Here is a 26,375-nt window from a genome sequence, read left to right on the forward strand (position 1 = left end):
AAGTAATGATGTAAAAAGACTTGAGTAATTAAAATAAGAGTTTTTTAGAAGTGTGTCAGTGACAGTAGCTATATTTCAAAGAAAATATAATTATGAAATGACATTTAAATGCAAATAACTGTCTGAAACGTTACATTGAGTTCACAGCGAGCGCATCTTCTTTAAAGTTTATTATTTTCGTGAGCATTTCTGTATGGTAAGGTGTAATTATTTCTCACGAAGGGTAGCGCACACTGAGAGCACCTCACGACACAATTACCCACAATGCTTACAGTTTAGCATCTCAACATGCAGCAATTAGCGCCTGCCTCAGGACTCTTTCGCTGTCGCTAGTTTTTTCACACAAACACACAGTCGGCATGAAAGTGTTTTTACTGAGAGCTCTGTGTGTGTGTGTGTGTGTGTGTGTGTGTGTGTGTTTTCGATCGCTGCTTCATCAGATGAAAGGAAAACACCACAAGTGGCAGCTCTTTTGATAAATACATCTGTATTAGGCTTCAAAGATATGTTCGAGGCAATATAGAGTTTATTACTAAACGCTGAATCAGGAAAGTTTGACTTCAAATACTATTTCTTGTGTGTAAATCATCTATAGCGTTCCTTTGTTAAAAGGTATGCGACCTGTCTGAACTAGATAATTATCGGCCTTTTTCAAGATTGCCGTTACGGCAAAAATATTTGAACCAAGTAAAACTATTTCTGACTGAAAACTAAATTTGAAATGAATTTCAGTCAGGCTTAAATATAAGGTGTCCCCAGGGATCTATTTTAGCACCTATTTCATTTTATATATATATCTGTCTAATAATAATAAAAAGAAAAACTGACATTATCGTAATGTTGACATTTTTACTCACCAAAGACAATTTAGCTGCATTTAGTGCTTGGTGATGCCTGTTATCACATATAGCCCATTTCCACCATAGTCGTAATTTCAACTTTACCTCACAATTTTGTGTTCCTTCACGATGTACTTTGAACTTTAATGCACACACGCATCTCTTTTCTTGAGATGTCTGACCTCAAGGACTTTATGGGTGTTTTGCTGATCGTGAATGAAGTGAGTCAGTTCTCTCATTACTGAAGATCCGCTTGCGCCCAGCAGTCAGTCAGTCAGTCACCACACAGCATGAGAGACCCTTAAGCCTTCAGAGCCATGGACCGAGGATTTAGACGAGCCCAGATCAAAGAAATCACCAGCACACACAGAAAAACACAATAGAGTTTCAAAGACAGCTCTGGATGTCTTATTCACGCCAAGACCAAATGAACGCTATGCACAATGAATGAGCTAAAACAGTGCTTTTCTGACAGTGACTGAAGAAAAAGAGAATATTTTTGGCTCAGTTCAGTCACTTTCAACAAGAACAGATCAAAGCATACATGCTGGTTAAAACAATGTGATGCGGTGTGAAAATAATACAGTTTCCACCTACTTTAACTAAACTTTACATTTTTTTAAATATAATCAAATTGGTTGTAAAAGTCATTTCAACTTAAAATATATTGAAAAGATTTGAGATTGATGAGTCATGAGTATAAATTTACAAATGATATTGAATTTGTTAAAGTAATGAAAACTTATTTTTATTTATTTACTTATTATTTCATACAGTGTCTTTTGCTACCCTTGCAGTTGACAAAAAGCAAGAAAATAATGTCCTTTTTTCAGACTTGCAGTTCTTGTTTCTGTCTTCTGAACAACTGTGTTGTGTGAATAATTCAACGATTTGTCCAAAAGAGCCCTCACTCACACGCACCTACTGGTGCCACGCTCCTGAACGAATCGCTTCACTGGGAGAGATTCATTTCATCTGAATCAGAATCAATGACGTTACAGCTCTCCAGAAGATAGCCTTTGCCATTTCTGGAGTGCAGGTCATTAGTTTCAAAGGACAGGACAAATCAACGGCCTAAAATACAGCAACATAAATGAATAAAATAAAGGTTCTGGCTCTGCTCACCACCGGACCTGTGCTCGGTCTGTAATGGCTTTGGCATTTGCGTGATTTATAAAAGAGCTCAAAGAGCACTGACTTTCACAATAACAGGCCCGCTGAACAGGACTTGAGTACTCAGAAATGAATGATGGATGCTGCTATTCTTTATTACTGGAGAAAAGATCCTGTTTTGCTGTGATGTCCTTTAAAGGTCATTGCGCAATTAATGTTTAATGATAGTGTTTTGTTGTAGTTGCTAAATGTTGTTTTGGCCATATATTATCTGTGATCTGTGAGTTTGCTAAGGCTTTGGGATCTCTCAGACGGTGAAATCAATTCGAGCTAAAGGCAGAATTAAACAAATTAACAATCAAATGAATATCTAATGCATCCCATTACACAGGGGTTTATCTTCCTCCGGTTCTCGGAGCACGCTCTTCAAGGTTTGGATGGTATTTGTTTTCATAAGAGGGCTTTAACCTTTTATACGCAGAATTTATGAAATGAAATAGGCAAAGTATTACCAAGTCTCACTTTAATATTGATTAATCGAATATGGGGACAATACATTTTGGTGTGCCAGAGGATTTTATTGTTGCATTTTTCTGTTTTGGGCTATTTTGAGTCAAACTGACCCAACTGCTTTTAATGCAAATCAAAATCTCACAATGAAAAGTATAAACACCAACAGATCAACACTATTTTAAACTAAAAATGCACTTTAAAAACGCATTATAATCAATCTGTCAGTCATATCAATATTTTTTCATTTAAACATTTTCGTTATCACAAAATCGAATATACTGTACACGCTTAATTATAACATGTTATTTTATCTCTCTGTGTTGATCTTTACTGCCTTATTACTTTGCATTTTTGTAGTTTTGAGTTCAACTGATGCACTTTCTAAAAAAAAAAAAATATATATATATATATATATAAAAAAATTAGTTTATTTATTTTTACTGATTTATGATGCTACTGGGGACATTTAATAGCTTTAATGAAAATGCTAGAAGTACATCTGTGTGTGTGTGTGTGTGTGTGTGTGTGTGTGTGTGTGTGTGTCGGTCGGTGCTTGATGGGCATCGGTGGAGATTTCTGTGCTGACAGTAAAGGGAAAGTCCCGGGCAGAAAGGGGAAACTCACAGCACCAGACAATCATGATAATGTTTTCCTGAGAGGACTTCATTTGAGCCTGCGGTGGCTCTGAGAGACCTCGCAGCGATCATTACTGAGAGAGAACCTCGGGAAAACCAGGCACATGTCTGCAAGAAAACAAACCAAAAGCAGACAGTTCAGACCACATGAAATTCTCCAACACGCGACTGAACACTGGACCGAAAAGACCTCTTTACTGCCTTTCTACCTGAGACTGAGATCTGACTGCGTGCATAAAACTAGCAAGCTCCCCTACATAGGCGGTGTTTTAAGACGATGATAGGGAACTATAAATAGTTAAATGTCTTGTGAAACAGAAATGCATCTAATTGTACTGTAGTATACTGAAAGTATAAACGGCAGATGAAAGGACACCTAAAGACACTTTAACAACTGTTTCTTATACTCAAGTGCACTTCTAAGAAGACTACTACGACTACATTCTACTGCATTTTCATCTAATTGTAATTAACGTGCGATCAAGTGTCCAAAACATCATATTTATTTCATGCTTCTGTGTTCAGAACATTCAAAATAAAGTGCTTTACCAATTGTTCATGTTGTTAGCTTAGCAGCATGCTAACCCCAAACTTTGCTGAAATTAATAAAAAATTGGCGTGAGCATTAAATATTGTGAGCATGCGCTGCCTTTGATTCTGCCTTCCTTGTTAACGCGTATGGGACAAAAACGCTCCCAAAGTAATTCTTGGAATTACAGTATTTAATGTGCGCTCGCTTATTTGGCTAATTTGATAAATGAATGCTGGTTAGAAATATGATATTTAATTTTTTTGATCTATGCTTCTGGAATGTCTTGTAATTGATGAAGATTTAAGAAACATTTTTTGTAAGGTTCCTAATCACTGGGGCTGGAAAACTGAAACATTTGAACGCTTCTCCTCGCCCGGTTTCATAGACATAGGAATGAAGCGGCTAAAAACACATCGCTCCATCGTAAAGCGGTAATTTTGTGAAAAAATGGGGGTGAAGCAGAATACCTTTAGATGCCGCTTTAGAACCGGACGCTCAGAATCGTGTAGCTATTTTAAATTCAGAATCTGTTTCTGCATGGAGAAACAAGCAAGAGCCACATTAGCTAAAGACGCCTGGAAGTATCTCAGCAGGCGTGGTGGGATTTATACTTCATGACAGCAAAAATTAAAATCAATCCAGTTGATTCAAAGCAGCCTCTCGCATCGATCGCATGTTAAACCGGATGAAGACGCTAAACGTGTTTCCCGAATATCTTTAGGCTCCTGTGAATTCATAGCCCGGAGTTTAATTTCACAGTAAAAGCTGTGCATCGCACCAGCTGCTCGATAAAAGCTTGTACCTAATTCAGGGCTTTGATTAGAGACGCACGTACGTGACGTGTGTGTGTGAGTGTGTGTGTGTGTGTGAGTGTGTGTGTGGTGTGAGAAACACTCACTCGTCAAAGACTGCACCTGAAGACATGTCTCTATCAGACCGCATCGGCATACTGCTCAGCTCTCATTCAGGGTTTGCCAGATTCTGGGGTGGGGAGCCATCTCAATCACGCGGAGACAACGGGGCGTTTTAAACACAGTATGGTATCGGAGCTTCACGGAGGGTTTATTAGAAGCTTACTTCTGGCTCACAGCATATCAGATATTGCTAGTGACAGCTTTTCCAGATTACAGCCAGAGATGGCTTGGGTCCATTTAAAGCTTGGTAAAATAATATGAAATAATATGACTGAACACTAATAGTGTTGTTTGTTGTGATGTTCAACATCCTCAGATCCTCTCCTGCATCAAAAATCACTCAGAAAGAATCAACGTTGTTTATGGTATATATTCTTTTTTTTTAATTTAGGTATTTGTACTATATTTGTAAAAGGAACTTGATAACTAGTACAACTTTGTCTAGAATAGAATAGAATAGAACATTTTGATGGAAATTCTGCATGCAGCATTTAAAACATAGCTGTAAAAGTGTTTAAGCATTAGAAATCATTTTTATGTGAAATAAAATAAAATAGCAATATTAATTTGTTCCAAAAATGCATTTAGTAATAAAAAAATAAATAAAACAATAAAGTAGAGGAATTTTGTCATTCAGGCATTTCAAAATATGTATGTAAAAGAAATTATTGATTAAAAGGACTTTTTTACCTAAATAGAATAGAGAATAGAAATAGAATAGAATAGAGAGAATAGAATAGAATAGAAATAAATTTTTTTGCCTGGAATAGAATAGAACAGAAATGTTTGGTAAGGAAAAGGACTTTTGCCTGGAATGGAATAGAATAGAATAGAATAGAATAGAATAGAATAGAAATTTTTCATGCAATAGGACAGGATAGGATAGAATAGAATATTTTGTGTGATTTTTTGTGATGTAATAGAATAGAATAGAATAGAATAGAAATAGAATAGAATAGAATATTTTTGTATGGAATAGAATAAAATAAATAACATTATTCATTTGTTCAGTCATGCATTTAGTAATTAAAATAAATAAATAAATAAATAAATAAAAAAGTGACATTATGAAGGAGATTTATGCAATTAAAATATGCTTGTTAAATAATTGAATTATTAAAAGGACTGTAATAAAAACAAAAACAACATATTAATATTAATTTTATAGCATAAATGATATTCTATGAGTATATAATTACAGACAAGACTTTGTAAGTAATAAGTTCAAATAGTATTACAGCATCGGCGACGTTATTGCACATTAGATGATGACGTGGTGAGACTTCGAACTCACCGGCAGAGTGACACGTAAAAGCCTCCGGGTCCTACAGCATCTGTCTGTGCGTCTGAAAGATTATTTGGAGGAGATGCTCTGTCTTCTAGCTGTATGCGAAATTGTGTACTTTCAGCATTAGGAATCATTTGGCATGTTTATCAGAAGAAGGCATCGTTCTCCTTTTATGGCTCTTCTGGTATCCGTGAGACGCACATTCGGGCTTCTGATGAACTGTCTCTTACAACGAGCAAAACCGAGGCATTGCATGAAGCAGTTACGCTTAGCGCTGATTTCTAACCTCTACAGTGTGTGTTCGTTCAAAAGAATCCACAAACACGTTTGGATGTTTATTGGATACCATTTTGTGAATCAGCAGGGCTTTCAGTATGATTGCTGGCATCCCCACAGAAACAGAGTAGGATTTAAAAACTAAAGTGGTGGCTGGAAAAACTACTAATAATAACAGAAATCCACATTTATTTCTTTCTTCTACTACTTACATATAGTATGAATTAGTAGATGAACGAATATTGGAACATTATTTTAATGAGGGAAATTAAATAATAAATGCACTAATAATCTTAACATTTAATTCATTAAACGTGTTAATCAAACAAAACATTATTTGAGCTGCAAAAACTCGAACAAAAAAATCATTTCTTCTAAATTTCCCATTTAATGTTACTTCTAAATTATTTGTAAATTTGATCAGAAAGGTTCGAAAAATTGTTAGTAGGAATTAAATATAAGTTTACACATTTACAATAACATTAATATAAATACATAAATATGTATATTTACATAAACTCCTAGATAGCATTTAATTTTAAATTTTAATTAATATTCTCAACTCTTTCCAAATTTCAGATTTAATTTAACTTGTTACTTTTTTATTCTTTGTAATTATTTCCAAATTTTCCTAGAAATTTCTAGGAATTAAATATATTATAATAAATACATATTTTAAGTATTTTAATCAATTAATCAATTGTAATTTTTTTTTCTTTTTTTACATAATGTGTTATGCAAGCAAAAAAAAAAACTATGTCTCCCTGTCTATATATGTATATATGATTTATAATGTGACATATAAATATAAATGTTTAATTTAAATATATTAATTTATATAACCCATATCAGCACAAAAAAAGATTTGTTTCCATTGTGTTTCTAGTTCAAAGAAGTTTAAAGTTAAACAACAAACAAATGTATAAATAATAAAATAAACATTACGTAAAATATTTATATTTAATTAAATATTTATGAATATTTTGGAAGCCATTTTAACTAGAAAGTGCAAATTACAGTATTTTACTGTATTGATTTATTTTGTTATTTTAGTGCTGATTATAAGAGTGCTCTGGCTGTGATGTGTGTAAAAAGACACGACTGTGAGTTTAAAATGTGTGGAGCAGTGACATTTCATGGAGACACGAGTCATTACGGTTTCGTTCGACTCTCGTAAAAGCCTGAGGCTACAAATAACCAATGCATGTGAAAGCAGTCGACACAAGATAAACATTCTCTGCGGAATATCGAGATTATGAGTAATGCACAGCACTGAAAATCACTGGCACATGATCCGGAGTATGCTCTGACTTAACTTCCATTACACTCAGCCCCAAAGAGCTGCCGGAGAAACCTTTCAATATATTTCATTATAGAAAATAATCACAGCAGAAAAAGCCCAGTTCTTAAGTTAATAAAAATCATTTCCACGAGCCTTGAAGAAAAATACTTTATTTCTTTATAAATCCACACAGAGTACCTTTCCATGAAAGCATAAAATTCCATCCCGTATTTTCATTTTTTTATTTTTGTATTATTTTCTCCTTGAAATCAAAATGATTAAATCAGAGATGGCTGAAGGTGTAATTCTCACATACAAAGACGCCTACAGTCAATTGGAGGAGAAAAAAAAGTAAGAAGAAGAAGAAGAAGAAGAAGAAGAGTACTTATTTGTCAGAGAGTGTTTAGTGTCTGTCAGATCCAGAGTTCTCAAGAGCGGCTCTTACCCTCAATCTGTGATGATACGGGAGATGGGGAAAGTTTTAGCGCGTGCAGATAATCGATGTTCTCTCCTGTTTGACCTAATCTCCAGATCCCAAGAACACACTCACCATGTTTGTTAATCAGCTGAAGATCGATCCGGCCTTCTGCTTTCCAAATGAAGAGAGTCATGTAGCCGAGGAATCCATAATGAAGTGCTCCAGAAGGTCCACAAATGTTAACTCGATACGCACCTGTCACAATGTCTGATCCAACTTTTGATGAGTCCGTATCAGACGTGGTCTTCAGGAGAACGTTAAATCCAGTCCTTGGCACTAAGCCAAGCACTGATATTTTGTCATAGTATTTCCCACAAAGAACATCCACAGAGTTTTCCTCTCTTCCCCATCGAATGCTTTGATGACCTCCAGTTTAAAATAGAAAACATTGCTCAAATGCACCGAAGAGGCACAATGATATCCAGGGCTTGGGGAGAGTTTTGTATAGTTGATTGAAGATCGCCTTCCGACCGCGGCTTGTCCTACTGATAGATTGATCCAGTCCCACGTTTAATCTGGCGTTCTGCTTTTGGCTTCCAGATTGCGAGTTTGCCTTGAAAAACAACAGAGGCGTCAGATCAGATTCGGCAAATGAAATGCGCATTTAATCATCGAATGCAAAGGACAAAAAAAATCTGACAAACGAGGCAAGATGTTCCTGTCTCAGCAATGATGACCAATCACACACTGTGCTAAATCCAGGAGCTTTAAGTTGATAAAAATAATAAGTTTAGGTCCAATGATGTAATGCAATGTGAATGAAAAAAATCATTTTCATTGAATAAATCAATATTTAATTGCGTTCAAATGTTAAATTGCATGCATTTTTCATAGTAAACTAAACAGAACTTTCACGGAGCGCGGCATGAAGCTAAAAAGCTGAACACAATGCAAGCGGACGCTAAGGTCATGGGATCGATTCCTCCTTCTGAAATCTGATCACAGAAGATGCACTTGAGATGTATAAACAGCAATCTGTCTCTCCTGACCCCTAGAGATGTGAGAGAAGCACTAAAAATAGAATTTCCAGAATTGATTAAAACCTAATAATTAAGCATTCGTTTTTTTTACCTGCAAGTCACGTGGACCATTTTGCACAACGAGAGAGCCGCGATTATGCAAATGTGTTGTTAACTGATGGAAATATTCGCTTATCTGCTCAAAAAAGGTCAAAGGTTATAAGGTTTGGCTGACAGATAAACGGATGGATGGATAACTAAATAAATGAATGATAATACTAATACTGGCGTGACTCCCAGAGAGAATGCATAAACTGATCAAAAAGTATAGCTTGGTCAAATACACTGCAGTTTAATGCCAAATGCATGAATATAAAATGCATCATGTAAAATAACGAGTCTCAGCACACACTTTCACATCCGTATCAGAGCAAACAGCAGCAGCCGTGGATACAAACAATTTCCTCACAACATCAGCTGAGTTTGCACAAACAGACAGCGGGTGGGTGACTATACATAGCGCTGCGTGCTAATTGGACGTTTAACGACTTCATTAACTCCAAGCATCGCCAGTTTACTGAGATTTTCCTCCCAGATTTAATGGCGAACAACAAAGCCTTCAACAGCAGCAGCAGCAGCAAAGGACGAGGCCTGATATGCTGGCTAGTTATCTGTGGAGAGCCGCCCAACGCTAGGCCGTATTCACGTGGCTATTTTTAGGCGGGCGTGTCCTGCTGCAGTCTGGAGGGATTCTGGCTCCAAACGGCTGTCGATGAGAGGTTGCGTGCCCATTTCTGTGGCACACAACAAACAGTAATTACCTTCTACTCTGAGCTGGTATTCCACAACATCCCAGCCTCAGATTAGACCATTTATCTCAATATGCTGAGACACTAGGCCTTTACCCTTTTATCTCAATCTATAAACCCCATCACAATACTCATATCTGCCCTCTTTTCTTCCATCATAGCGCCTCTCTCTATCTCCATGCAGCTCTTGCCTCTATCCCGAGTCCTAATCTCTCCCATTTCCTCACGCTGAGCTGAAGGAAATGTAAATCCATCTGGAGCTAATAGAAGAAAGAGCTCTAATTGTGCACTAATTTTAGAAACAGGACCTGCATCTGAATGCATTGCGGTCCGTTAAAACATCAGATCATGAATCAGCAGCCGGTTGAGCTACAGGCAGGGGTTGAGATCAGCATCCGCTAACCTGGGGTTCATTTCAGGTGTTTTGGGGAAAAAAATAACACATTTAGACTCACTAGACAGTTCTACGGGTTAAGATTCAGAAACAGTGTTAGCTAAACAAAGCAAAACAAAGGTTTGCATAATGGAAAGAGAACATGTAATGAATAACTAAATAATTTGATAAATAATAAATAGTACTACTACTAATAATGAGAAGAAGAATTATGATAAAAATTATTAGTAGTTCTGTAGTTCCTAAATGGGCAGCATACAGATATAACTTTGGGTGACTTTCCAAATATCAAAATAACAACATAAATCTTAAATCATAAATCTTCTATGATTGTTTGAGTTAAACATTCTTGGACATAACTCCAACAAATATATACCAAAAAATTATATATATATATATATATATATATATATATATATATATATATATATATATATGAAGAAAGTAGACTGACTGATATTATTATTATTATTATTATTATTATTTAAATATATGTGCTTATTTAAATTCAAATATTTAAGAATGGAGAAATTATATTGATTGGTTTTATAAAATCACAATTATTTTTTATTTCAAATTTTATTCATCTAAACAAAAGAAGGTAAGTTGGACACAACTAAAACAATCCATGATAGTTCGGCCAAATGTAGGTACATCTATTTACTTACGATTTTCAATCAATTCCAAGTTGATCAATATTAGTCATATTATAAAGAAAAATCTGAATAAATAATAAATGCATAAAATAAAGTAGAATAAAAAAATTCTAACTCTAGCCACAGGCAAATAAAGCGAAACATCAAACACCTGCACACCGCATGATCTAGAGGTGCTGACAAGAGCTTTGGGGCATTTCAAAATCAAATAGAGCTCTGGAATAAAAAGATGGACATTTTCCAGGTCAGAAAAGGTGATTTAACTCAAAAGTCCCTCGCTTGATCAGACACTGCCTCTTTGTTCACCTAATTGTACAGGCAGAACATGGAGTCTACAGAAACCTTTTCCCAAGTGGTTCCTGACCGTGACCCTGATAGACCCCTCTGCCCTTCAGAGCCAGACTTCTGTCCGCTGGAGGCGCTCTTTCCCCTCAGACCTGCGCTTTCATCCTGGCCCATTCAGGGCTCCTCTGAGAGCTCCTCAATAGAAGGTAGCCGTGACCAATCGCCTGAGATGGCTCTCCCCTGGTTATGTTTAAACGGCCTCCCCTCTCAGATCTAAAAGCTGAGGTGGTCCACCGCTGGATATTATCCACACCGCTCTAAGTGCGAGGAACCTGGCCAACCTAGATTGTGCCTCCAAGAGGCGCTCGTGCTTTGACTGGAATAGTAAACCAACGCTCCAGCGCTGCTGAATGCTTTAGCAAACGAAATAACAGGAACTAGTTCGGACTAAAATGTTAGTTTTTTGCTGAAATGAGCTTGGAGCTGTTGTGCCTTGGATGCTGGTGTGCTGAGGTTCTCCCGTAGCTTCTTTCTCAACGTTTATAGCTTGACATAACAGTTGTTCTGGCTGACCGATATAGGGATGCATGATATATCAGCACAGTATGTCGTCCAGTATTAGAGATGTTTATTTTATCGGTTTCAACCGATAAATGTTCACGCTCATGCACTGCAGTGCAAATGCAACCTTTAGCAAGTCTTCAAACACAAATCCATTTTCTGTAGCTCAAAATATTATAGCAATATTAATTGATCAAAATTTAAATACTGAGATACAATGTACACACTAATAAAATAAAGCTAAAGGTGCTTAAACGACTTCATAGTGAATACATAGAAGAACCATTTTTGGTTCCACAAAGTACCATTCAGTCCACGGTTCTTTAAAGAACTGTCTCTTTCTTACCATTTTATAATACTGGAGAGCCTTCTTTTTCCACAAAGAAGCTTTTGTGAAACAGAAAAGGTTCTTCAGATGTTGAAGGTTCTTTATGGAACCATTTCTGACAAAGAAAGGTTCTTTAATGGCATTGTGAAGCACCTTTATTTGAGTGTAGAGTGTAAGTAGCTGGGATAAAGATGTTTACCGAATACATACATTTTCATCCAGCAATTTATAAAGGTGTGATGCCTAAATTCACTTTAGCATGATTTTATATATATTTTTAAATGTTCTCATAAAATTGTAAAATTGAATATCCAGCATTTTTGGTTATCAGCTGCAGCTGGATTGATTTTGTGCTTGCTGACAGTCAACGGAGATCACAGACAAAAGCCCAGCATCTGAGGCCAGTCTGTGCTTGTTTACATGAGTAATGATCACTATCTTTGAGCGATCAAAGTCTACGATCTAAGAGACACAGCTTCATTGTTATTTATCTGAACTTAATCAACGCCCGAACTGACTTGAGCTGAATATGACATTATGTCTTTTAGATCTGCTTTACGGCAGAATCGAGGCGGTTTCAGAACCCGATTCTGTTATTTTCCTGTTTATCTCCTGTGAAGCTGCTGTGATGCTGTTATCCACATTGTTTATCATCTCGTAGATAAATAAATATTACACTAAAACCAGCAGTCCTTGGCAATGCAAGCGATCGATAGGGTCACTGAATCATTCGCTCAAATGATTCATTCAAATTCAAATTTATGCAGCAATGAAGCTCAGCGGGGTGATGAAATGCACAAATGTTTGCCTCTGACTTTGTTTACTGATGTGATATTATCTTAAATGCAAAAAACACAAACCCATACAGTGATCATTTTTGCTTTCATGATAAATTGTAGAGATATTCCTACCCAGATTTAGGTCTCTCTAGATGCGTTTTTGTGTGTTTTAATGTTAGTGACATACTGATAACGTCAGCATGGAAAGTTGTGTAGTGTTTATGGGTGACATAACCAGCACTAACCAGCATGAACATTCATTCCGATTCTTTAACTTTTGCATACAAGCTAACAAAAGAGCACTAAAGGCTGGAAGGTAAACTACTTTGTACAGTCAAATTAAAGTCTGGATGTATCAGGGTAAGTCAGAATCGGGTCTGTGAGATTTTGGGCAAATCAGAGGTAACAGATTTCACAGAAAGGCTTAGTTTTCGATGGTACAGACTGAGACTTTGATTCCATCCTGCAGAAGAGGATCAAACATTATTTTATTTTTCAGCGTCGCGTAGAAACCAAGGTGCGTGCTTCTTATGTGTGAATTTGTTGTTTTTGGAACAATTTAAAAGTTTGGAAGCGATAAACAGAACTTTTGTGAAAAATCATTACCATTCAAATATAATATATATTAAATGGTTTATCAAAGCTGTATTTTCAGCGTTATTCCATTCTTCAGCGGTCCTTCAGAATATGCTATTATGCTGATTTGCTGTCCCGATTATTATTATTTCAAAACTGTGATACAATACTATTTATATGTTTTAGGTAGAAAAAAAACTCTCATTCAGCAATGAGACATTAAGTGCATTAAAAGTAAAAATAAAAAAAAACTCACTGAACTTTATAATAATCAAAGAAATCTGAAAAGGAAATGTATCATGCTTAAACCAAAGTATAAAGTAAATGTTCTTCCTGAGCAATAAATCAGCATATTAAATTCTGATTTTCAGTCATGTAGCGTCAGCGATGCCTAATTCTTATAAAAATACAAAAAGATATTTTAAAGAATGGGAATAAATGTGTCCTGCAGTTGATAGTAGCCACTGGCTTCCATAGTTTTTTTGTTTTTTCATACCATGGAAGACTTTGGCTACCGTTAACTGTTTAAGTTACCAGCATTTTTCAAAATACTGTAAACTCATAAAATACTGTAATAAACTAAAGGGGTTTATAATTGACATGAGGTATGAAGTAAATGACAGAATAAAACATTTCCAGTGAACTCTCTCTTTAATCGCTCTCTGAATTGATGATACCGTGGGTGCCAATTTAAGCAGCCCTCTTGAAACACACGGGATATTTAGGCGCATGCCCTCACCTACTTAAAGGAAAACAGTAATATGTGCCATTCCATACTCAGCAGTATGTTCATAACATACACACAAGCCTAATGTACCAATGTGCAAACCATGAGATTCCTCTCTCATTTTCATTATAAACATCCCAAACAGGCATCACGTACATTTCAATTTCACGCTTTTGTAATTCAAATGCATTCTATTGGAGAAGAAACAATCTGTCGGGCTATCAATTTAAATAGCGATCTCCAAGTGTAAATGTTTACCGTTGGGAGAAATCTTTTTAGGCCCGTTACCCCGATACATAAGACAGACAGCAGAAACGCTATGCCTGCCAATTTATCCATTAAAGGAGTGCCCAATTAACAGAACTGGAACATCTCTGCATCAGCAGCACTGTAGCGTGGGAGATTCTTTCATGCTGGCAACCCGCTGCCTAGCAACAAACCTTAAAGTGATAGTTTCCTAAAAATCAGATATTCTGTCATTAATTACTTACTCTTGTGTTGTTCCAAACCTGTAAGGCCCACGTTTGTCTATGAAGGGTCTGAGGGCTCTAGGATTTCTCAAAAATATCTTGTGCAACCTTTTGGATATTTTTGTAAGTATTCCTTTCAGCTGAAATTTTTGTTACTGTATTTGTATTGAAATTTTACTATTTCTCCCCCATTTCCATTTAATAAATCTATTCCTCTCAGGACCTTTAGGACAAAAATGTAAATAATTGAAACTCATTAAACCAATTTTTACTTCTGCAAAAGCTACAAAAATTACAAATAAACAAACAAACAAAAATCTTAATATAAACTTTCATTCTATTGGCAAGGCTTTAAAACTTTATCTAATTTTTTTACTAAGATGGTATATTTTTTATTTACATTATTCCTCTTTTTATGCTTCTGCATATTAAAAGAGTTCAATTGGATAAATAATGCAGCTATACAGTATAGTCTTCTTTTAAAAGAAACCAAAAACATTTTTGTCCACTCATGGATCTGTGTGCCAACTTTTTTTTTATTGTGGTGATGCACAAGGATTAATTTGTGACAAACTAAGGTGCTCACTGAGTTTGGCAGGGCGACATGCGGAGAACTAATTAATGATAGAATTTACATTTAATTGTGAACTAGCTCTTTAAACAGATGAAAAGCATCCTCACCTCGGACAGGAGAAACCCTCTGTAAAGGCCGCGGGACGCGCGGCAACAGAAAAGAGAGAACAGATGGGTTGAGGTGTGGAGAGAATGGGAAGGAGGCGGGATCAACCCTTTGTTATTGGCGATATGAGTCGTCCTCTTTGAGGCGATTTCCCGTGCTCGGGTTTCAAGTCCCACTACCGTGGTGCCTTTCAGTGCTCAGCTAGCCCCTCGAGGCCATGGACCCTTCGCCCACCTGTCAGCCCGAGGCGGGACGGAAGGCTTATCTGGAGGCCCTCGAGGGGCAGTGCGTGCCGGAGGGGCCGGCAAGCGCCCCTGCTGGCCACCGTTGGTCTGAGAACAGGCGTTACTGGCGCGAGAAACGCTTTCTGCTTGTAGTGCTGGCTGTGAAGCTTGTACTTCATCAGCGAGGATGAAGATGAAGACGAGGACCGGCGCCGCAATGATGCCGCCCGATGATGATACGATCATGGTGCCAGCCGAGGAATTGGTCGCGGATGGAGCGGCAGTGACGCAAACTCACGCCCGTGGAGAAGGAGACGGCTCACCAGCCAGCCGCCGCTGGCCAGAGATGCGGATGCCGTGGTCAGAATGGCAGGACACAGAGCTCGTAGTCTCGAGGACGAGGCCAGGTCGCTCAGTAAGAACAGCTATTATGAGAGGCGGGATCATTCTGAGAGAGAGAGAGAGAGAGAGAGAGAGAGAGAGAGAGAGAGAGAGAGAGAGAGAGACAGAGAGAGAGAGAGAGAGAGAGAGAGACAGAGAGAGAGAGAGAGAGAGAGAGAGAGAGGGCAGAGCAGACAGACAGAGAGAGAGAGAGAGAGAGAGAGAGAGAATGAGAGAGAGAGAGAGAGAGAGAGAGAGAGACAGAGAATGAGAGAGAGAGAGAGAGAGAGAGAGAGAGAGAGAGAGAGACAGAGAGAGAGAGAGAGAGAGAGAGAGAGAGAGAGAGAGAGAGAGACAGAGAGAGACAGAGAGAGAGAGAGAGAGAGAGAGAGAGAGAGAGACAGAGAGAGAGAGAGAGAGAGAGAGAGAGAGAGAGAGAGAGACAGAGAGAGAGAGAGAGAGAGAGAGAGAGAGAGAGACAGAGAGAGACAGAGGAGTAAAAATACGGTAAAACCAGCAATACTGTAAGAACAAAAGATTTCGATGTAAAAGTACTGTTTTCTATGTTACACTCTTTCAAAATAAAGGTGCTTAGAAAACACAAATCTTTAAGCCTTGTTGAGAATAATAGACTTAAGGTAAAGGTGACTGAAAAGAGATCTTTCAATGAAAGCACTATTTTACAGTATTACTGTTTTTACTGTAAAGCAAGTTGATGCCTATAGTCTATAAGCTTCATACTGTCTATAAACGTAAGTCTAGTGGACACATGTTGTGCAAGCTTTAGTTTAAACTCAGGGCAGATGGTTGTCACGAACACACAGAGTTTAGGATATCTTCCTGTGCTGTCCGAAGGGAGATGCGCTTAGAGCAGATTTAAAGCGTAACATGTGCCCGTGCACACATCTGCAGAAGAAGATCTCTGCTGGTTCACTCCTGACCTTTCTCTGGACAGGACACAGCAAGAAAGTGCTACAGTTTGAGGAGACTTCATCTGTGTTCATCAGAGACTTCACAGATGATTGAACATGGATGCAGCAGCCAAAGAAAAAGTATAAAAAATATTTTTTTATATGATTGTAGTTTTATTTAGCTTTAACCTTTGGTGACGTTAACCTTCACCAAACAGAAGTGCCATGCAAATATAAAAATATGCTATTGTGAGTAAACTATTAAATTATTCCATTTCCTGATGTTTAATGATTCGTGTCAAACTCCATACTAAAGAAATGTGTATAAATCATTCATGCATCGGATTTAAATTTTCACTTATTTTATTTAGTGCATTATAAATAAAGGGTCTAATGTATTATACTGCATATAAATAAAAATAACATTTCATGTTAAAAAGCGTACCTGCATAGCCAGCGGAAAGTGATTGCTCGGTAACCCGACTGTTTGAAAACAAAACCCAAGTGACCAGACTGCGCTAGTTTTTGCTTAATAATGCAGGCCCGATTTAAATATTTTAAGTCGCTTCTGATTTTATTAAATGTGTAGCCGTTTATTTCAAAGCAAGCACCTGTGCAGCTTGTTCAAAGATTAAAATATTTGGAAAATATTTTATTTGAACATCGCATCTACAGCATAATGCACTATAAAATATATCTTGATGGATAAAAGGGTGTGTTTGCAAATTTTCCACTAAATGCTCTCTTTGTGTAGTTACAGTGGTGTAAGTGCACTCTCTGGAAAAAAAAAAAAGGTACAAAAGCTTTCACTGGGACGTGCACTCCCTCTCAAAGGGACTAAATTGCACTAAATTACTGCTTGCAGATAGTCTGATCGAGCCCAGTGCATTATGGGGAGCAAAATTTACTACAGCTTCTTTTTTGCCACAGAGCTGCTGTTTTTTTATTTCTAGCCATGCACAACCAATTTCAATAACTAATTATGCCTTTCTACTGCATAGACAGGTATCTTTTTATTAAAACTCCATCTTCCAGTCATATATACCTCTGTAACACTGTTACCGTCTTATGGCACGCTAAAACACGGGTTCAATATGCGAACCCTGACACGTTTTTATTACGTTGATATTGCAGCGGTTCACAACTGAAACATCTGTGGACCGTTGCTAAAATATCGAGACGGCAGCGATATGTACTTATGGGTACGTATTTCCGCGCCTCGCCAGTAAGTGCACCCGGTGCGTTTATGCTGTGAGACCAGGTAACGTGAATTGCTCCTTGAGTTAATCTTATAATGCATTAAAATCTGCAGTAAGTTGCAAATATTATTTAACTCTGTTCACAGTTATTTATGAGACGCAATGCTTCCATGGCATCTAACACAGTGTTCTCAGATGTTATTCTTGCCGGATGTCTCTGTAAAGCGGGAGCAGCCAGGTATCATGTTTTCTGCAGGTCTGCTGATGCGATGCATTATTGAGCGCCGCACTGAGGTGAGCAGATGAAAGCGAGAAGTGGTCATTACGGAGTGGCGCTCGCGCTCTGCGTGTTTGTGACCGTGAGCACGGCCGCATATTTTGCATTTGACCCCGTGGGTGGTGGCGAGCTCCTCTGGCGGCGCGGGTTGACTGCGAGGGTAATGGTGTGTGAGTGTGTGAGTGTAAGTGTGCATACTGCTAGCTGCTCAGACACTGTGGGGAACACGCTGCTGTTTGTGATTGTTATTGACAAACAGCCACACATGAAATTACTTTACACTGTCAGCAGTAGAATTGCTCCGGTGTTTTCTTTTTGATGGGAGCGCATTTATGAGAGATCGTAATACATGTCAGAGCTAGCAAATACTGTGTGTGTGTGTGTGTGTGTGTGTGTGTGACCATGTTTGAGTGTTATAATCAGGAACCAGAGTGTGTCAAATCTTTAGTTCAGTCTCTGTATTATTATTTCAGCAGATAATAAGGACATTTTAAATTATTCTAAAATATATAACAGCATTTATTTACAGTAATAATAATAATAATAATAATAATAATACATTATTTAAATACAGTTATTTGACTCAGGTATGTAATAAATTATGTAATTATATATATATATATATATATATATATATATATATATATATATAAAAAATAAAACAAAAACTATCATGAGAATATCATCAATTCTCAAATTCAATATAAATTTAGTAACGTGACTATATTTAAATTATTATATAAGGACATCTAAATTATTATAAAATGCATTTATTTTATTGCATTATTTAACCAAAAATACAAAAATGAAATATTTTTATTACAAAAATACATTAATAAATAAATAATAGCATAACTAATGCTGTTAAGTAATGTTAACTAATCAACCTTATTGTAAAGTGTTACCTAAACGCATTATAAATGAATAAATAAATAACTACATAACATTATATATATTATCTAAAATTATGAAAATAACATTATACACACACACACACATATATAAAATGAATGCATTATATATATATATATATATATATATATATATATATATATATATATATATATATATATATATATATTCACACACACACACACACACACACAAACACACACACACACATACACTTTTGGATGAAATAAATGTATTAAATAAAATGTAAATGAAATAACATTGCTGTAAATGTGTCAGTGACTCTTTGTATTGTTGAGTTGTGTTTGTCGCTGTGCTAAACGCTGTTAAGAGCTCTGTCAGTGAGCTTTAATAGCCGCGGGTTTGCTAGCTGCTGCAGTGTCATGTGCTAATGAGCAGATACAGGGATCTCCCTCCAGTCCGCTCTTCTGGATCCTCTCACACGCCACTTGATGGATATATATTGAGAAAATTCCTCTCACTTCTGGCATCCATTGGTCCTTTTTAAGCTGCCGAGGTCAGGCTGGCTGAACCCGTGTCTCTGAGCTGTCACTGTAAATAGAAAGGGGCTTGAGCTCTTCTGAAGATGTGTGTCGCACTTGGCACGAAACCCTGTCATCTCACTGTCTTCTGAAGGAGCTAGTGCTGCTTAATTACCCACTTAAAAGCGGCAAATTAAAGATGAAAACATGCAAATAACGAGGGAGAGATAGAGGATGATAACGTGAGAAAAGATGAGGTAGGATGATGACAGTGACATTCTCAAACAGAAACCCTGGGCACCTAGAGACTTTTCTTAAAGAAACAGAGCACCAAAAATGATGGTGATTCAAACCAATTTGACCTAACTTCATAGTAAAAAAGTACATCTAGTCTTATTCTCCCAAAATATAATATACTGTAGTTATTTTCTCACCTCGTGGTCTTCTAATCCTTTTTTGAGTTTCTTTCTTCTGTTGAAAGATATTTGGAGGAATAGCAACACTGTTGGTCCCTATCAACCCTTTTTCGTCTACAACAGAAGAGAGACATTCTCACAGGTTCAGAATAACAGAAATAATTACATGATTTTTTACATTTTGGCTGAACAATTCCTGAAATTATATTTGCAGATAATAGGTAGACTTTAAAAATATTATCAAATTAATTATTTTGAAATAAATTAATAATTGCATTTTTTCTAATTTTAATAATAATAATAATAATAATAATAATAATAAAATAAATATTCTCTTTTGTTTTATTATTTGATATTACATTTAATTTGAATATATTTTGTAATATATTTCACTCACTAATGTATTTAAATACAAGTTTCAATAGAAATGACATTAAAGCATATCTTGGTACTTTTTCTCGAAGAGCCGTGTTTATAATACATTAGAATTGCATTGTAAAGAATGCAAAATGCATAATAAATAACTTAATATCATCTCAGGAATATTGATAAAAACATTTTAATATGTCACAGCTATTTGTGGTTATAGCTTTTAAGAGTATGATCATTTACAACACACGATGAATATGATTTCACTTAAGTGATAGTTATAATGCATTATAAGTCTCATATATTTCCATTTTACTGATGTTACTTTATTTTTTTTTTCTTCAGCCATAAGATCATATATCACATCAATATAATGTAATATAATGCATTTCCTTTTAACTGTTTATTTTTAACATCAGTTAGGTTATTTTGATGGTACCCTTTAGACAGCTGTTGATAAATAACTCCAAGATGTCAATGTCAAGATTTGATATTGTAAAAAATAAATTAAATATGGTGTCTATTGTGTTATTAATAATCAAACTCTTGTAAGTTATAATCACAAATACACGTAAATATATAGCTTTTATAATGCATTATGCATTGATTATAATGCCTTACTTAGTACCTTTACAATGCAAGCTTTATAGAAAGCGTTGCCAAAAACGTCTTTACCAGTCTATTGAAGAAAAATCATCTACATTTCTGCGCGTGCCCGAGGTGGAAAAAATTAACAGCTAATTTTCGCTTTTAAGCAGAACTATCTCTTTAAGAGAGCGCCTGCCAAGAGAACACATGCTGATATAAATGTACCGTCTGACATCACACCTAGCACTTCATTCAGGTCTTCATTTGGCACCAGGCACACTGTGCCTCCAGCGCTCTTTCACCCCAGACATCACTTCAAATTTAACCTGTCTTTTCGACTCAAAGTTTACACTCTATATCCTTGCCCTGGTCTCAGTTTCTCAGCCACCATCTCCAACTCAAGCGAGTCTGACGCATGCATTCTTAATTGATTCTGAAAGACTTTAGATTACTCTGCAGCTCTATAAACTAGAGAACTCCCCTTGCCTTTCCATAATTAATAGCAAATTGCTTTCTGTATGTATCTCTTTTCTTCTCTCTTAATCTATCCAGAGGATTATTGCAGAAGAGTTAATTACATCCTACAGATCCTTCAATGAGAAATCATGGGCGGTGGGGACCACGTCTGAATGCTAAAGGAACATTAATGTAGCGCTTCTTCATAAGGGGGCGTCGACTGTATTATATAGGGCACCAATGCGAAGACTTGCTTGTCCTCTCAATATTTCACAAAAGCAAAAGACGGGGTTTTGAATTCGGAGGCGATGTTTCAACATCAATGCAAATACGCCTGGTTGTAATCTGTCAGGGAGCATCTGAAACGAGGGCAAGCACTCCGACACGCAGCTTCTATTGTTATATTCTATTCTGTTATTGTCTTCCTCGTTGCACCTCGAGCTCTGTGATTTATTGAAGGGTGTCAATGTGTCGGCTCGCCGCTCGCTCTTTCACGAAATTCGGTTTGAATTGCATCAGGCGAAACCGTGGAAGCCAATCTGTCCGTGCGCTAATGAAAATCCTTCAAGAGCTTTTTCTGACATGCACCTAAAACAGCCGGGTCCTTTGGGAAGGATCCTTTCATTAGCACAGAAAAGGAAAAAAATAAACAAAACGCATGCTTGTGTTTCGTTATAAGCGCATTCATGATATTATTGTGTCTTTGTTGGCTGGCAATCATCGAGGGTCCATTTGTATTCATCAGAGGAATTACAATGTTTCATCCCCTATCTGAATAGGATTCCCATAAGCCATTAACACCCCCAGTCTCAGATGCCAGCCTTTGCCTTTGAACAAAGACAGAATCAATTTGTTTATCTAATGCAGAATTACCCAGATTCAAAACCCATTTGTGGGGATAGACCATCCGCAGTGCGCCTCAAATAATGCATTAGGAAAGAAGACCTTGCAGAGATTTCTACTACAAAGCGGTTCAAAAGATTTGGAATCAACTGATCTGGCGTGTGATTTTGCACAGATGAACTTCATGGTGATTTCAACCCTCAAGAAGTCTGTATTTTGCTACTAAATAGCTTCTATAAGTATCTTCTAAATGATATAATTAAACTTAGAAGTAATCGCACTGTAATGATTTCGACAACACGTGTTTGCTCAAAAGCAAACACATATTCGAATATGAGCTCCATGCTCCACTTCAGACAAAGTAAAATGGGCGAATAACTATTTTTAGCTTTTAATTATACAATAATTATCATTATTATAACGACGGTTTTACTGCAACTGGGAATGAATTAGAAGCAAAAGTTGATTTGAATTAGTAGATCAGAGAGCAGAAAACCATGAGCTGGTTATGATTAAAAATAATAATAATAATCACATTAATATTGGTAAAACCATTTTATTGTCATTGAAAGAGGATTATAAAATGTCTGGAGAAGCTCATCAAAAATACTTCAGTGGGAGGCGGCTGTCAACCTCCGTAGATAGAGCAGCTTCATTGATTAAATAAAAGCAATTTAGTACCGACAGCGCGCTCTGACATACCGCTCATGTCATTATGGATTTCTAGTATCAATAACAAATGTGATTACAGTCTACAGTCAAATCAAGAATAAAATCTGTGCAAACCAGGGATCTTATAAAAGCTAAAACCATCAAAATAATAAAATAAATAAACAAATAAAGTTAGTTACTAATGAAACTAATGAATTTATCTGAAACACTGGCTAGCTACAAATAAGCGTCCCTGTTCTAAAGAGATACCATAACATACAGCAACCTTAAACATGCATTTTCCATAAAGCTGCTTTTAAACAGTGCATAGTGTAGAAAGCAACATGAACATCAACCTGTGTTTATCTGGAGATAAATCTCAAACTCACCTGTATATGAGGATGTCGTCGGGTGGAGTTGCTGTACTGGATCTGGTACATGCGAACTCCGGGGATGTGGCTTTGCGGAGGCCAGTGGATCATTGCAGAGCTGGAGGTTATTTCCGAGACACTGACCCGCTGATCAGCTTCGAGCATGCAGCCGCCACTGCCACTGCTGCTGGACTTTATAGAAGTCGGCATGTCTGAGGGTCCTGCTCCGGCTCCAACTTGGGGGTCGTAATGCGGCGAAGGGTTAACGACTAATTCCACAGGAGCAGTAGCCTCGCCGCGGCTGCGTTGGAGGCTATGCAAGTGAACACGCCAGAGTCTTTAACCGTAGCCGTTAAGATATCCAAAGATCCGCTCTCGTAGCACACAGTGCGTGAGGTGTTTCCGATGAGCTTCCCGTCCGGACTGACCCAGTGGGCGGTCGGCTCGAGGTCACCCACAGAGCGGCATCTCAAATCAACCTCTTGACCCTCCACGCAGCGAACATCTTGGAAGTGTGCCCACACCAGTGATCATAGGCGGCTCGCAGATTCAACTCTTTCCTCGCGAATCGTCAGGAGTACTTGCCGGCCAAGTCTCGCGGGATGCGCCGTCCTCAGGTCGCCCTCCGCGCTCAGGCGCGCAACCACACCAGCTCGCAATTGTACGTAACGGGTTCCCGCCGGCTGAGCACTAACGCGTGATGGCGGTGACCCTTTCATTTTAGCGTACACTGGGATTACGTAGGAATAGAGGATCTGGGGATCTTCTTCAGCTTGTTGGATGTCATATCAAGTCTAGCCAGTTTATGAAGATTTGAAAATATCCTTCGGGAACCAGACTCGATGAGGTTGTGGTCCAAACTGAGGGTGTTGACGCTGGCTAGCATGGCTATGGTGTCCTAATGCAAGTCCACCAGGTTGTTGTAAGAAAGGTCAAGGTCCTCGAGGGTTTCGAGGAAATCTTGGAAGGCTCCGGCGGAGATGCTGTGAAGCTGGTTGTTGGCGAGGATGAGGTGGCGCAGATTGACCAGCCCCTGCAGGTGCGTGTCATCCAGCACCGTGAGGCGGTTGGCGTCCAGATGCAGCGCGTAGATCCTGCAGGTCGGCGAAGGCGTCACGGTCGGATCTGGCTGATGGTGCGTGAGAGCGTGAGGTGTATGAGGCTGCTCATGTTAGCGAAGTCCTGGTGGGCGAGGTGTGGTGATGAAGTTGTCCATCAGTCGCAGTTTCTCGGCGGTCTGCCGATCGATGTTCGCGCGACGCAAGAGCAGGCTGGTTTTGGCGCACAGCACGCGTGTACGAGGCAGCAGGTTCTGGCAGGTGCAGCGCTTGGGGTACAGCATGGCGGAGGACGGCATGGAGAACAGAGCCAGGCACAGCAGCAGTTGCTCCATGGGTGCGCTCCTACAGGAATCAGAGCACAGAGGAAACGGGTTAGCTCTCATGCTGAGTCTCTTCCTCTGTCTGCAGTCTCTTTCGACACTTTAACCTCCCCAAACACACACACACGCTAAGTATCCCACGCTCTCATATGCATGCTCAAGAGAGTGTTTTATTAAACATGCAGAGATTGTCGGACACATTAAGACACAATCAGTGAAAGGTAGCTGAGCAGACATCGCTGTGGTCGGTGGTGAGGTTATACCTAGTAGCGTGTATCAAAAAATTTGCAAATGCCCAGCTGGACTCGCATTCATCCTATGCACATTTCCCTAATCAAATTAGCACATTAACATTTTCTAACAACATGGTGGCTACGTTTCCCACATCCCTGGTTGCAGACTGAATATTATGCATGAAACTGTTCCTCTAGCTGGACTATTTTTTTAAAGAGACAGTTTCCTGCAAAATTAAATTTTTCCTCACGTATGGATGTATGAAAAAGAAAAATACTTGTCAAAACTAAAATGTATACATGATGCACACACATATCCATTCAAAACTTTATATATATAGATAAAGTTTATCTTATGAATATTATTTTTTATTATAGATAGATAATAGATAGATAGATAGATAATAGATAGATAGATAGAGAAGAAAAAAAGCTTCTATATTCATATCTTTGGAAAATTGCATGACTCTCTTTCTTCCATTGAACAGAAAACTAATTTAAAGTAAAATGCCAGAGCTTCTTTTTTCCACACAATAGAAGTGAATGGTGACCATGGCTGTAAGGCAAGATTCTCAATGAAGACTAATATCCAGGTTCTATTAAATTCCTCACACAAAGCTATGGCTTCAGAAGACTTGGAATACAGTGCACAAATCCTGTGAACAACTTTTATGGAGCTTTTTCCTCCCTTTATTGAGCTTGACAGCCCCTGTTCCCCATCCACTCCCATTGTATGAAAAAAAAACATCACCTCAGACCTCCTGCTACATATCACCTTTTTGTGAAAAAAGTAAAGTCATGTGGGTTTGTAATAACGTGAAGGTAGGTAAATGACTATACAATTTCAATTTTCTTTATGGATGAACTCTATCTTTAAAGCATGCAGGGACTTTTAATGCTTGGATAAAGATGATGTTTCTAGTGCATCGTAGCTGAGAAACTGCTTATTTAATTTCACCAAAGCTGATGTTGAACGCAAGATTACTAGATATTATCGCACAGTGTGGATGTGTTAATGCTGGGTTATATAAAACTGCTGCCTCTGCCTTCTATAACATATGCAGGATCTGCAACGGGAGCAAAAGAGAGAGGGAAGAGAGGAGGCGGCTATAGTTTCACACCAAAGGCAATGAGCAAGAACGCCAAAACCAAAGAAAGAGTTGGAGGACGTCTCCTTCGGATCCGGCTGGTTTTAATAGCCCTCTGCTGTGTGAAAGTCAGGATATTTGACACCCGCCTCTGCCCCCCGGAAATTCATATGTGGCGATAAAAATGGCTGCGGGAATATGAATTATTATTCTATGCCGTGGCTTTCTATACGAATGCTAATATCTGATTCGCGGCTCTTTGTTTATTGCTTGTGCATAGCATTCCATTTTAATAACTTTTATGTAAAAGCACCTAAATGCAATTTTTGTTCACTGCTCGCAACGCCATCCTGAATATCAAGAGGTTCAGGCCCCCGTGCTTATCAGCGAGGGATCTTTGGGCGTCAAGGGGATTGTTTTGCTTCTTGCGGGCAGTAGGGGGAAACATTGAGCTTCGTTTTGGGCCCGAATGGGCCGACTGGCAGGAGTAAAACACAGAA

At 37.9% G+C, this 26,375-nt stretch overlaps 2 pseudogenes; both read right to left on the reverse strand.

The window, feature by feature from the left end:
• Positions 1-26,375, reverse strand: part of LOC122360978 — a 130,648-nt pseudogene that overhangs the window by 58,502 nt on the left and 45,771 nt on the right.
• On the reverse strand, positions 23,188-24,617 carry LOC122359908 (annotated as a pseudogene).

Source organism: Puntigrus tetrazona, chromosome 16 (genome assembly GCF_018831695.1).
Source record: "Puntigrus tetrazona isolate hp1 chromosome 16, ASM1883169v1, whole genome shotgun sequence".
Classification (NCBI taxonomy): domain Eukaryota; kingdom Metazoa; phylum Chordata; class Actinopteri; order Cypriniformes; family Cyprinidae; genus Puntigrus; species Puntigrus tetrazona.